The following is a 12806-nucleotide window of genomic DNA, read 5'->3' on the forward strand; positions in this document are numbered from 1 at the left end:
TCAATTCTTCGGTGATCAGCCTTCTTTATGGTCCAGTTCTCACTTCCATACATCACTACTGGGAAAACCATGGCTTTTAACTATACGGACCTTTGTTGGCAAGGTGATGTCTCTGCTTTTTAAGATGCTATCTAGGTTTGTCATCGCCTTTCTCCCAAGAAGCAGGCATCTTTTAATTTCATGAGTGCTGTCACCATCTGCAGTGATCATGGAGCCCAAGAAAGTAAAATCAGCAGCATACTGAGGTGGAAATGTGGAGAACTGACCCAAAGACTGGAAGAAAAAGAAACAGGAAGAAATCTGAATTGCCTGATTCGCCCATTCCTAATTCATGGTCCTAACCCACGATTGAGGAGGGAGTACTGATTGCAATGACTGTAGCAGTGAGTTTTCAGCCCCAAAGCCTCTTTTTACATCCCCAATTGCTGAAGACTGCAGCGGAGTCTAGAAAACTGCATCTCCAGAGCTATTATATCATATAGCAACAGCTTTTCCCAAACTTGGGTCCCCAGATGTTGTTGGACTACAACTCCCATCATCCCTAGCTACCAGGACCAGTGGTCAGGGATGATTGGAGTTGTAGTCCAACAATATTTGGGGACCCAAGTTTAAGAAAGACTGTCATATAGCATCATATATTATATAGAACTGATGTTTTATTCATCCAGTTCATACACATACCCATATCAAGATTAAATTATCAAATAGCATCCGATTTTAAGGAGCATTTGTTATTTTGGGGGCACGGATAAGAATTCAACTGGGGTCAAACCAGTATGCCATTCAAACCTGTATGCCAGTTCACTGACATTTTCTGACATGTGGTTTTCAAGACTGATGTGTTTGGGAAAGAGCAAGTGATCTCTCCACCAGATGTCCTGTGTGCTCTTTTCTGATGAGAAGCTCTAGAAAGGCATTTTCCTTCCCACTCAGGCAAAGCTAAAGGTTCTCAAATGGGAGAGAGTGAATAAGAGAGGGAACGAAGGATGGAGAAATCACTGAGTTCTGGTTTCTTAAGTCCCATTCATCACATTTCTGCACCAGTTTGCAACATATGTGAAAACCACCAGCATTTTAATGTGCATTTCTTTTCATATAGGCATTTGTGTGCAATTTTGCACATATTTGCATGCATTTTAGTAGTAGAAGAAGAGGAGTTTGGATTTGATATCCCGCTTTATCACTACCCTAAGGAGTCTCAAAAGCGGCTAACAATCTCCTTTCCCTTCCTCCCCCACAGCAAAGACTCTGTGAGGTGAGTGGGGCTGAGAGACTTCAGAGAAGTGTGACTAGCCAAGGTCACCCAGCAGCTGCATGTGGAGGAGCAGAGAAGTGAACCTGGTTCACCAGATTACAAATCCACCGCTTTTAACCACTACACCACACTGGCTCTTTTAGTAAGCTGTTATCCGGACATAAGGCATCTCTGTATGCTGTTTTCACACTTTCCCCCTCCCCCCTCCCCTCCCCCTTTTTGGTACACCTTACTTTGGGCGGAGAACAGCATTGCAAACTTCAGAGAAGCACTGCTTTTTATGAACAGCCACGTTTTAAGTTCGTGTACTGTTTTAGGAAATGCACACTGGAAGAAGGTAGAGAGAGCGGTTGCAGTGGTTGGAAGCAGGAGCATGTCAGAGGCATGGAGGAACTGCTGCAATCAGAGTTGCTGAGAGGCAGCGTGGTATAATGGATAGAGTACTGGACTTAGGCCACAGAGACCTGGATGCAAACATCTGCTCAGGCATGCAGCTAACTGGGCCACCTTGGTAAGTCACTCTGTCCCAATCTAATCCACCTAACAGGGCTAGCTGCTGTGAGTCAGAGCAAACAGTACCAGGCTGCATGGACTAATGGTCTGGCTCGGTATAAGATAGCATCAAATGTTCATCATTTTGCCACCCACAGACAATCTTCCACTGGCAAATAATCCCAAACTAACCAAGCACACATTCTGCTGTCACTTTAGGGACAGAAGGATCTGTCCATGTCAATTCTCTCCTATTTTCAATTGTTCTTTCTTAATTTCAGTTCACCACAACGAGTAGCGATTTTTTTAATTTAAGAAATCGCCATGAAAATTCATCAGCACTTAATGTGAATTTCACCTAATAAACCCGTTTCGGTAAGCGCTTTTGGCTGATGTCCACATTTTTGCAAGCAACTTCTAATAAAATGCATTCCCGTACATTATTTTCACCGATACATGCATTTTTACACACACACACACAATATATGCGTTTGTTTGGTTGGAGAACCACATTGCACAATTCAGACAAGGGCGAATTTTGAAGGATGGCTGCATTCTGCCCCTCACGTGGTTTGAGAAAGTGCAGATTCGATTTTGGTATTCCATGTGAACTGAACCAAATTTCTCCAGCCATCCCTGCATCACACTGCAAATCTCTGGATCCTGGCATTATATCTTAGAGACCACTTGAGGAGGCACGGAGCCTGCCTGCGTTTGGCAAGTGTCAACATTTTGGGGCCTGGTGTGGACTGCTTACAACAATAGGCCTCGAAAACCAAATCTGAATGGAGGAGGCTAGAGAAAAGGGGTTGGAGGTGGTGGCCGGGGAGATAACCTCATGCAGAGAGCAACATTCCTTCCCTCTTGGCCTCCAAATTCCTTTGCGGCCCAGCCCTCTCTTGGAGATGAGGAAATTCCTTCTTTCTCGCACACCCATCATTCAAAGAAATCGATATAATGTAAACCGGACCCTCTCCTTCGAAACCCAATGAAAAATTAGCCGGCTAGACTGCAACAAGATCTTGCTTGGGGCGGTGGGGGCAACAGAGCCCCTTCCTGTGGGTCCGCTTGTCTCTGATGGAATCATTTGAGCACACAAAAGTTGCACAGGGGCTTTTATGTGTTTTACAAAAGTTGCCAAATTAAGCTCGGATTAAGGTCAGATTCCATCCAGAAGCCATCGCTCTACTAGCCAGGGGGACAGATCTGAAAAGCCTGACCAAGTTAATCAACATGAGGGGTTTTTTGAGGGGGGTGGGCAGGGGAGAGAAAGAGAAAGTAACATGTATAACTCTTCTTATTAAAAGAGCAGTGAGTGGGGCCCGTCGCTGTGAACTTGAATAACAGGTTGAACTTTAATTTGTTCATTAACAGGATTTGCCCCTCACTGCGAAAGTTATTAGTTCCTTTAAAAGCAGAAGGGACAAGCGGCAGAGCTGCGATGAAAGCGCCTGGCAAAAAGTTAAACGCCTCCTAATTCCACTCGTCGCCAAGCAAAGAGGCCACTGTGGTTTCTTTTCTCTCCCCCCCCCCCACCCCACAAGGAGCTGGGAGCAGGGTTAAGGCCTCACCCCCACATCTCCAAACTGAAAGCTTAAAAGGCCTCCCCCACCGGAACCTTGTCTAGGTTCAAAAGGAGCAGACAAAGTCGATGCAGAGAGAACAAAGGCTTTCTCCAGGGCAGGTGAGCTCTGATCACCTTGGCTATACAGAGACACACAACGGCGTATTGTGGAAAGTCATCTGCCTGCTACGCGTTTGGACACCTCGTAAGGTGTCATAAGCATGTTTCGCAGGGTGGTTCCGGAGGTCAAGCCAGCAGGCGTTTGTCTCTGTTTGGATACAACTGGGCGCCATTTTGAATCAAAATGGCGGACGGAACCTTTCAAAGCCGAGCTGATTTTAACCACCCATTTCAAAACTGACTTGGCTTTGAGGGTTTCTTAGAAGTCCCGAGCAACGCCATATACAATGCTGCTAGAAATATATATGCAAGGCCAACTGGGTGGGTTCTGATTAGACCATTCAGGCACCTTGTTCATATCTTCATTCTATGCCATTAGGCGCCAGGCAAAATCGTTCCTTTAACCAGGCCTTTGAGCTGATACTCAATGCCCTTTTAAAATATGTTGGGGAGGGGGGATTATTGAATTGTTTTTGTTTTCATTATGTATTTTGTGTTTTTATATAGTGTTTTTATGTTGCGAACTGCCCCGAGACCTGTGGGTATAGGGTGGTATGCAAATAATAATATTAATAATATGGCTTATTCATGTAGTCTGAGTGTACACTGCACAGCTGGGGTCCCCAATGTAACACCCATGAGTACCGTGGCACCAACATACACCCCATTCGGTGTGTACCAATGCCCCCCCTACTTTTGTACTGTGCTGTACTTTTGTACTGTTTTATTGTACTGTTTTATTGTTGTTAGCCGCCCTGAGCCCGGCTTCGGCTGGGGAGGGCGGGATATAAATAAAATTTTTTATTATTATTATTATTATTATTATTATTATTATTATTATTACTTTTTCTTTTTTTAAAAGAATGAGATTGGGATGGGGGTGCAGGGTTTGGTTTGCAGAGCTATTGTGTGCTTTTTTGTCTGTGTTTTAGGATGTCTTGCCAAGTTTGGTGGCTGGTCTGAGTATGACCAATTGTTTTTTCTCCTGTGAAATGGGTATTATGTAGCAGCCACGGCAGTTTCTTATTTCCAAATGTGCCTCCAGGCCCCAAACCATTGCAGATCAATGTTGTAAAGTCAAATGCACACACCTATAAGCACTATCACCTTTGTACAGGTGAACTCCATCTGCTTTTGCAGGTGGGTAAAGATAAAGGACCCCTGGACGGTTAAGTCCAGTCAAAGGCGACTATGGGGCTGCAGCGCTCGTCTCACTTTCAGGCCGAGGGAGCCACTGTTTGCCCGCAGACAGCTTTCCGGGTCATGTGGCCAGCATGACTAAACTGCTTCTGGAGCAACGGGAAACCATGACGGATACCAGAGCGCATGGAAACGCCACTTACTTTCCTGCCGCAGCGGTACCTATTTACAGAGAATCAGGCAGAGGGCCTTCTCGGTAATGGCGCCCACCCTGTGGAACACCCTCCCATCAGATGTTCAAGAAATAAACAACTATCTGACTTTTAGAAAACATCTGAAAACAGCCCTGTTTAGGGAAGTTTTTAATGTTTGATCTTTTATCGTGTTTGTAGTATTCTGCTGAGAGCTGTCCAGAGTGGCTGGGGAAATCCAGCCAGATGGGCGGGGTATTAATAATATTATTATTATTAATAATAATATCTACTTGCACTGGTGTGCTTTTGAACTGCTTGGTTGGCAGAACCTGGGACAAAGCAACACAGATTTGAATCACTGACCTTCTGATCAGCAGTCCCAAGAGGCTCAGTGGTTTAGACCACAGCGCCACCCACATCCTTTGCACATACAACAGAGAGAGAGAGAATACATATGTCTGTGGAGTGAGTGTATTTTGGGAATTAATGGTCTTTTGAAAGCAATGGGCTAGCTTTTGGGGAAGCTATTGATTAACACAGTAAGTGGTGGTTTAAATATCATGCTCATAACATTTAACATTACAGAGTTTTTTAGATTATAAATGAGGTTCACCGGATTTTAATGCAACATTTTACCACTTAGTCTGTCGGGACCTGCCTCATGCCTTGATGACAGATCGTACTATTGAATAAAGGAAATGCTATAAAACTCAGCTCACTTTGTCTAACGTTTGTTATTTACTTAATACAGAAATATCTATAATGCCCTGCAATAAGAATTTCTACGTCAGGTGTTTTTTTTAAGATAAACCAAACCAAACCGCAGACTACCAGGGGAAAAAACCATTTAAATATGTGAATAATAGAAATAAAAAATAATTATAAAGTCACAAAGACTAAAAGGCAACATGGCATTATAGGTAAAGAAAGACCGTCATTTGGGTGTAAATCAAGGCTAAAAGGCCTGAGAAAATAAAGAGGCATTTGCCTGCTGCAAAAAGGACAGCAAGGTAGACATCTCTGCAGAGAAAATTCCATGGCTGGGGCACCATGACTGAGGTTGTCCTTCTGATAGCTCTCTGCCCCACCTCAGAGCAGAAGAGCTTAATGCAGAGATGGTGAATACCCAGAAATTGCTGGACTCCAACTCCCATGGTCCCCAGCCAGCATGGCAAATGGTCAGGCATGATGTAAGTCGTAGTCCCAACATTATATGGAAGGCTGAAGGTTCCCACCTACAACATTAATGTATGGGTAGGAAGGCACATCTGGAAACAGGCAATTCTAAATAGGTATCCATGCTTGGCATACCCAAAGTCTTTGTGCCATAGGGTATACTTACAGCATTTTTCTTGCAGATGCATGTTGATAACAGAGCCAGCCCAAGACATTTTGCCACCCGAGGCAAAGGAGAAGATGCCCCCTCCCAATTGCATGTACAGCAATTGAATCTTACTGCAGTCCTGCTGACAGAATAGCATACTCAGCTGCAGATATAGGCAGCAGGCCATGGGGAACACACAGCCCTGTCTTCCAAATATCTCAGCACCACTCCCTGCCTACTGCTGTCTGAGGTCACCACCTCCCTCTGCCTAATGGTAGGGCCGTCCCTGCAGGCAGACACATTTTAGGTGCAAACGGCTTGAAGGCTGCAATCCTACGCACACTTTCTTGGCAGTACGTTTCACTGAACTGAGTGGGTTCTTCGTGTAAACACACCTAGAACCAGCTGCTAGGTTGCTCTCTCTTTTTTAATGATCACAATCTTTCCCCCTTTCTCTCTGTCCCCCCCCCCTTTCCACAGCAGGAAAAAACCTGTATTATTCCTCTGTTTAAAGTCCTGAGTGAAACATGATGTCAGATCTCTCATCTCATCTGCATGTTTATATCCTAAACTGGGCACATTAGCTTTTCTCTTCTCCCAGCTCCCTCCCTCCCTCTCTCTTGCCCATCACACAGACAGAAGATAAAACTCTGGAGATGCAGAATAAAACAAACTCCTGCTCCCCACAGAAAGCAGGTGACTTTGTAGTGATGTATTTGCCTGTTAGCTCAGCATTGGCTGTCTTTTCATCTGTCAGTTATTTCCTTCCTGGTTTTGTCAACTTCAGATACATATATATATATAAAATGCGCTTGTCATCTGCATCCTCCCTCAACAGGAACATACAAGCGGGTCGCAATTAAATATACAGATCTGCGCATTGTTAGCAAGATCTCACCCTTGCGTCCCAATCAGAAAGCCGCAGAGTTGGACGGGTGATTGCCACATCTCTGATTTTTTTATGTTTAAAGAATAATTCCCTTCGCATAAAGCGTATTTGCTATTCCGCTGCCTTCTTTTGTCGGCGTCCCTTCTGCCACCATCCTCTTCTGTGAAGTATTAAACTTTACCTTCTTCTTCTGTTCATAAATCTTTACAAATAAAAAATGAGTCGCAGAGCTTCCAAAGTAATAATTTTTTTTGGTCTTCCAGCTGCTCATCCTTACTCCTTTTTTTCTTCTTTTTCTTTTTGCAATAAGGAAACAGCGTTTTCTCAGAATCAGAATCCGCACAGTCAGAGGCTGGGCACAGGGATGTCAGGATTCATGTCTGGCGCTGGATTTTATTTAGTGTTTGTTTTGAATCAGGGTGGAAGAAGCTTTAAGGCAAGCCGCATATGCAAAGCCACACGCTGGGATACGCACATCCAGAATTGGGCGCATGGAGTGCGGCTCATCGTTAAAGAGTTTCAGATAAATATTGCTACCCAGATGGAATCCGGTGCGGAAACCAGCACTCCAATAGGAGAGCCCCACAAACTAAGTTGGCTGTGTCCGCTACTTTACAATGGACGGTCCTCTGCCTGAAAGAGTCCTCTACTTCAAGGGCTATCCATCAGATCCAAGTCTGATTTAAAGATGAAGACCATAAGGAAGGAGGGAGGGAGGGAGGGAGGAGGCACCAGACTGAGCAGACACACAGGGAGGGCTTTTTTCAACCGGAACTCACCATAACTCAGTTCCGGCCCCTCTCAGGTGGGCACTATTGCCATTATAAGAGAACGAGGGAGAGGTTCGTGGTGAGTTCTGGTACCTATTTTTCTAGGAAAATAGCACTTCAGTCCGGTCACCTGGTCACAGTCTTCCCCTTGATGGTGAGATGCATTGTATATCCATTCAATCTATCATCATCATCATCATCATTTATTGAATTTATATATCGCCCTATACCCGGGGGTCTCAGAATAAAAGCTCTCAAGAAGGTCTCAAGATCTCAAAAAGGTCTCAAGATATAAAACCACAAAATACATAATAAAAATACAACCAACAACCCAATAGCCCCCTCCACACCCCCACAAAAAAATACCACATTTTACAAGGGCACAGGATGTCAATCAGATCAACCAAAGGCCTGGTTAAAAAGGAACATTTTTTTTGCCTGGTGCCGAAAGGTGTATAATGAAGGCGCCAGGCGAACTTCCCTGGGGAGAGCATTCCACAGATGGGGAGCCACTGCAGAGAAGGCCCGTTCTCGTGTTGCCATTCTCTGGACCTCTAAAGGAGGAGGCACACGAAGAAGGGCCTCAGAAGATGATCTCAGGGTCCGGGTAGGTTCATATGGAAAGAGGCGGTCCTTGAAGCGTTGCGATCCTGAGCCGTTTATCTGCAATCTACTGTAACTACTTTAAACTGACATATCAGTAGTGGCTTGACCTTGGCATCACTGCAGCTTGCCTGGTTGGGTTTGGGAGGGTGATAGTGAGGCCTGCCCTGCTAACACCTCTCTGTACAGCTCTGTCCTTGCTCAGGTTGACATTTGGAGTGAAGCTGAACTGAGCACCGACTATCCACTGGAGAAGCACACTTTACCTGGGATATAATCTAATACTCCCGAGTTTGGGGGAATGAGATTGTTGTTTAGTCGTGTCCGACTCTTCGTGACCCCATGGACCAGAGCACGCCAGGCACTCCTGTCTTCCACTGCCTCCTGCAGTTTGGTCAAACTCATGCTGGTAGCTTTGAGAACACTGTCCAACCATCTTGTCCTCTGTGGTCCCCGTCTCCTTGTGCCCTCAGTCTTTCCCAACATCAGGGTCTTTTCCAGGGAGTCTTCTCTTCTCATGATGTGGCCAAAGTATTGGAGCCTCAGCTTCAGAATCTGTCCTTCCAGTGAACATGAGGGGGAATGAGGAAGCTACATTTATTACAAGAAATACATGCTTGATAGGAAAAACCTGAGTTCAAACTAAGGTAGGAAATGCCTTGCACCAGATGTCTCCTCTCACAAGGTTGGCATGGAGAAGAAGCGATGTCACCACCCCTAAGTAGATCAGTCTAACACTGAAGGCAGTTCAATGGGGGGGGGGCAGCCCTGAAGCACACACCCATCCACCCAAGACACTATAATAGAGAGAAGACTTTTTTGGGCAGCAGAGCATCAGCAGCTAAGGAAGCAGCTCGAAAAGTACAGAGCAGAGGGTCTGCTAGAGTAGCAGATGGTGTGTTGGAGCTGCGCTACTTCCCTGACCTCCCTCCCACTGGGATGCTGCAACACACCAGGATGGAGAGGGAGAGGTGGCAGGTGGCAGGGAGGTTGGCACGGCGAAAACTTGCCAGCGGAGCTGCTGTTGGAGCATTGGAACTACAACTTCACTACTGCCTTACCGCTCCCACTGTCTGTCCTGGGTTGCTGCAGAGACGCAGCCGGAGGGAGGTCAAGGGAGGTCAGGTGATCAGTGCAGCCCCCAACTCGCCATCTGGTACTTGGACTGGGCCAGCTAAGGTCTCCAATTCTGGGGCACCAGGAGCCCGTCAATATTGTTTATCATAAAGGTAAAGGGACCCCTGACCAGTAGGTCCAGTCGTGGCCGACTCTGGGGTTGCAGAGCTCATCTCGCTTTATTGGACGAGAGAACCGGCGTACAGCTTCCGGGTCATGTGACCAGCATGACTAAGCTGCTTCTGGCGAACCAGAGCAGCGCACGGAAATGCCGTTTACCTTCCCACCAGAGTGGTACCTATTTATCTACTTGCACTTTGACGTGCTTTCGAACTGCTAGGTTGGCAGGAGCAGGGACCGAGCAATGGGAGCTCACCCCATCACGGGGATTCGAACCACTGACCTTCTGATCAGCAAGCCCTAGGCTCAGTGGTTTAACCCACAGCGCCACCCGCGTCCCATATTACTTATCATAATCATTATTTATTAAATTTGTACGCTGCCCTTCATCTGTAGATCTCAGGGCTGTTCACGACATAAAAACACAAGGTAATAAAAACAAGAGCAAACCAACAACCCCCTCCCCCAAGCCATTCCCACAAACACATCTAAAAAGGTATAGGATGTTAATCACCCAAAGGCCTGGGTATAGGATGTTAATCACCCAAAGAGGAATGCTTTTGCCAGGCCCCTAAAGGTGTATAATGAAGGCACCAGGTGAGCCTCCCTAGGGAGAGCATTCCACAAACAGGGAGCCACCACAGAAAAGGCCTGTTCTCATGTTGCCACCCTCCAGACCTCTCATGGAGGAGGCACACAAAGAAGGGCCTCAGATGATCATCACAAGGTCCAGGTAGGCTCATATGGACAGAGGCGATCCTTGAGCTATTGTGCTCCTCAGCCATTTAAGGCTTTGTGGATCAAAACCAGCACTTTGAATAGGGCCCCAAAACTAACTGGCAGCCAGTGCAGTCGGGCCAGGATCGGTGAAATATCCTCAAACCTCTGGCCCTGGTGAGAAACCTGGCCGCCGAATTCTGCACCAGCTGGAGTTTCTGCACCATCTTCAGAGGCAGCCCTACTTATAACACATTGCAGCAATCTGACCTAGAGATTACCAGAGCATAGATGATGGAAGTTAGGCTCTCCTTGTCCCAAAGGGACGCAACTGGGCCACCAGCCAAAGCTGATGGAAGGTGCTTTGTGTCACTGAGGCCACTTGAACTTCAAGCGACAGCCAGGGGTCCAGAAGTAACCCCCAAGCTGAGTCCCCACTCTTTCAGAGGGAGTTGTAACCCCATCAAGAGCAAGCAAACTCCCACACCACACCACCCGGTCTTGGGAACCACCCACTAAGGGTGCTTCAGTCTTATCAGAATGGAGTTTCAAGTTTGTTGGCTATCATCCAGTCCATTACCGAGGAAAGACAGCAGTCCAGCACATCCTCTGCCCCGCCTGCAGATGTAAAGGAGAAGTAGGTCTGTGAGCTTCTCTGGTAGAGGGAGTTTTCATATAATACAGTGGTACCTCAGGTTACCTACGCTTCAGGTTACATACGCTTCAGGTTACAGACTCCGCTAACCCAGAAATAGTGCTTCAGGTTAAGAACTTTGCTTCAGGATGAGAACAGAAATTGTGCTCCGGCAGCAGCAGGAGCCCCATTAGCTAAAGTGGTGCTTCAGGTTAAGAACAGTTTCAGGTTAAGAACAGACCTCTGGAACGAATTAAGTTCTTAACCTGAGTACCACTGTACACGACACTGTGGCATTAAGATGGCGGTGAAGCCTGCAGCAACATACTCCCTGTTAGCTCACTTCTACCCCACCACCTTGGACTGCAATCTGCCTTAGGAGAGGAGGGGGAACACAGGCTGGGGACTCACCATTCCTGAATGAGGGGTCTGGAGGGAAGAGATCAGAGGTTGGGATGGGGATGAGAGAGAAGCCTGAATAATTTATTTCGAAATGCCTGAAACATCTCCCAATCTTTGCTCCAGAGGGGACGGGTGTGTGGAATAGCTTTCACTCGACGTAAAATAATAATCACATTAAAAAATCCTATAATTACAAAAAGAAATTTTAATGGCGCAGCGGCCAATTAAAGCAATTAGCTCCCATCAGCCGTCTCTGCTCACATCCATTAGGAAACGCCTGGAAAACAGTCTGCTAGCATGATACACCCTGCAGTGAACAACAGGGGGCGCCAGGGGTGCTGTTTTGTAGGATGAAAAGGCAGACGGCCTGGCAGAAAAGCTGGGGTCTGGCTCTCAAATTATACGTTCTCTGGGGCTTTCTAGACAGCCATTGTCTCTCTCTAGCCAGGGGTTAGAAGAAGAAGAAGAGTTTGGATTTGATATACCGCCTTTCACTCCCCTTCAGGAGTCTCAAAGCGGCTAACATTCTCCTTTCCCTTCCTCCCCCACAACAAACACTCTGGGGCTGAAAGACTTCACAGAAGTGTGACTGGCCCAAGGTCATCCAGCAGCTGCATGTGGAGGAGCAGAGACGCGAACCCGGTTCCCCAGATTACGAGACTACCGCTCTTAACCACTACACCACACTGGCTCTCAGTGTGGGGCACAGAAGGAGATTTCATATATATGTGAAATCTATCCCACCTTTCCAGAGCCTCTGCACCACTCAAGCTCACCACTCAGGCTGAGAGTATTTGGCAAGAGAGAAATCCAAGAAACTTCTTCCTTTATGGACTTTTTGCAGTTAGGAATGTGACAGGGAAATACACTGGGGAAAGTGTGGGGTGAACGATTGATTGACAGGAAGATGTATCAGCACTGTGCAAGCAAAGAATCCAGGACAAATGTTCATGGTTGTACAATCTCCCCACAAAGCAATATGAATGAATGCTTAATAAAGTCTAACTTCTATGTAAGCTCTGTGCTAGCAAACAAGAACAACGAAAACAACACTTTTATTATTTATACTCCACTCATCTGGCTGGGTTTCCCCAGCCACTTTGGGTGGTTTACAGCCAGTAAACCTATAAAAATCAGTATGAATGCTTAATAAGTAGGTTGCCTGGAAGAGCCCGTTATAGCCTAAGCTCCATATAGTATGTGGTGGGGTCAAGAAATTCTAAAATCTACAACAGGGTTGGCTAATCTAGTGACCTTCAGATGTTGCTGAACTACAACATCCATCACCCCTGACCATTGGGCATGCTGGCTGGGGATGAAGGGAGTTGGAGTCCAACAGATTAGCCCTTTCTGCACCACCAGTTAGCAACCTGTGTAAATTATGTGCATTTGGATAGCTTTGCTTCTTTTGCACAAATCATTCTGCTTCCATGGCTCATGGAAAAGGACATAGAGCTACGATAAAC

The sequence above is a fragment of the Podarcis pityusensis genome (genome assembly GCF_964106645.2).
Source record: "Podarcis pityusensis genome assembly, chromosome: 6".
Lineage (NCBI taxonomy): Eukaryota > Metazoa > Chordata > Lepidosauria > Squamata > Lacertidae > Podarcis > Podarcis pityusensis.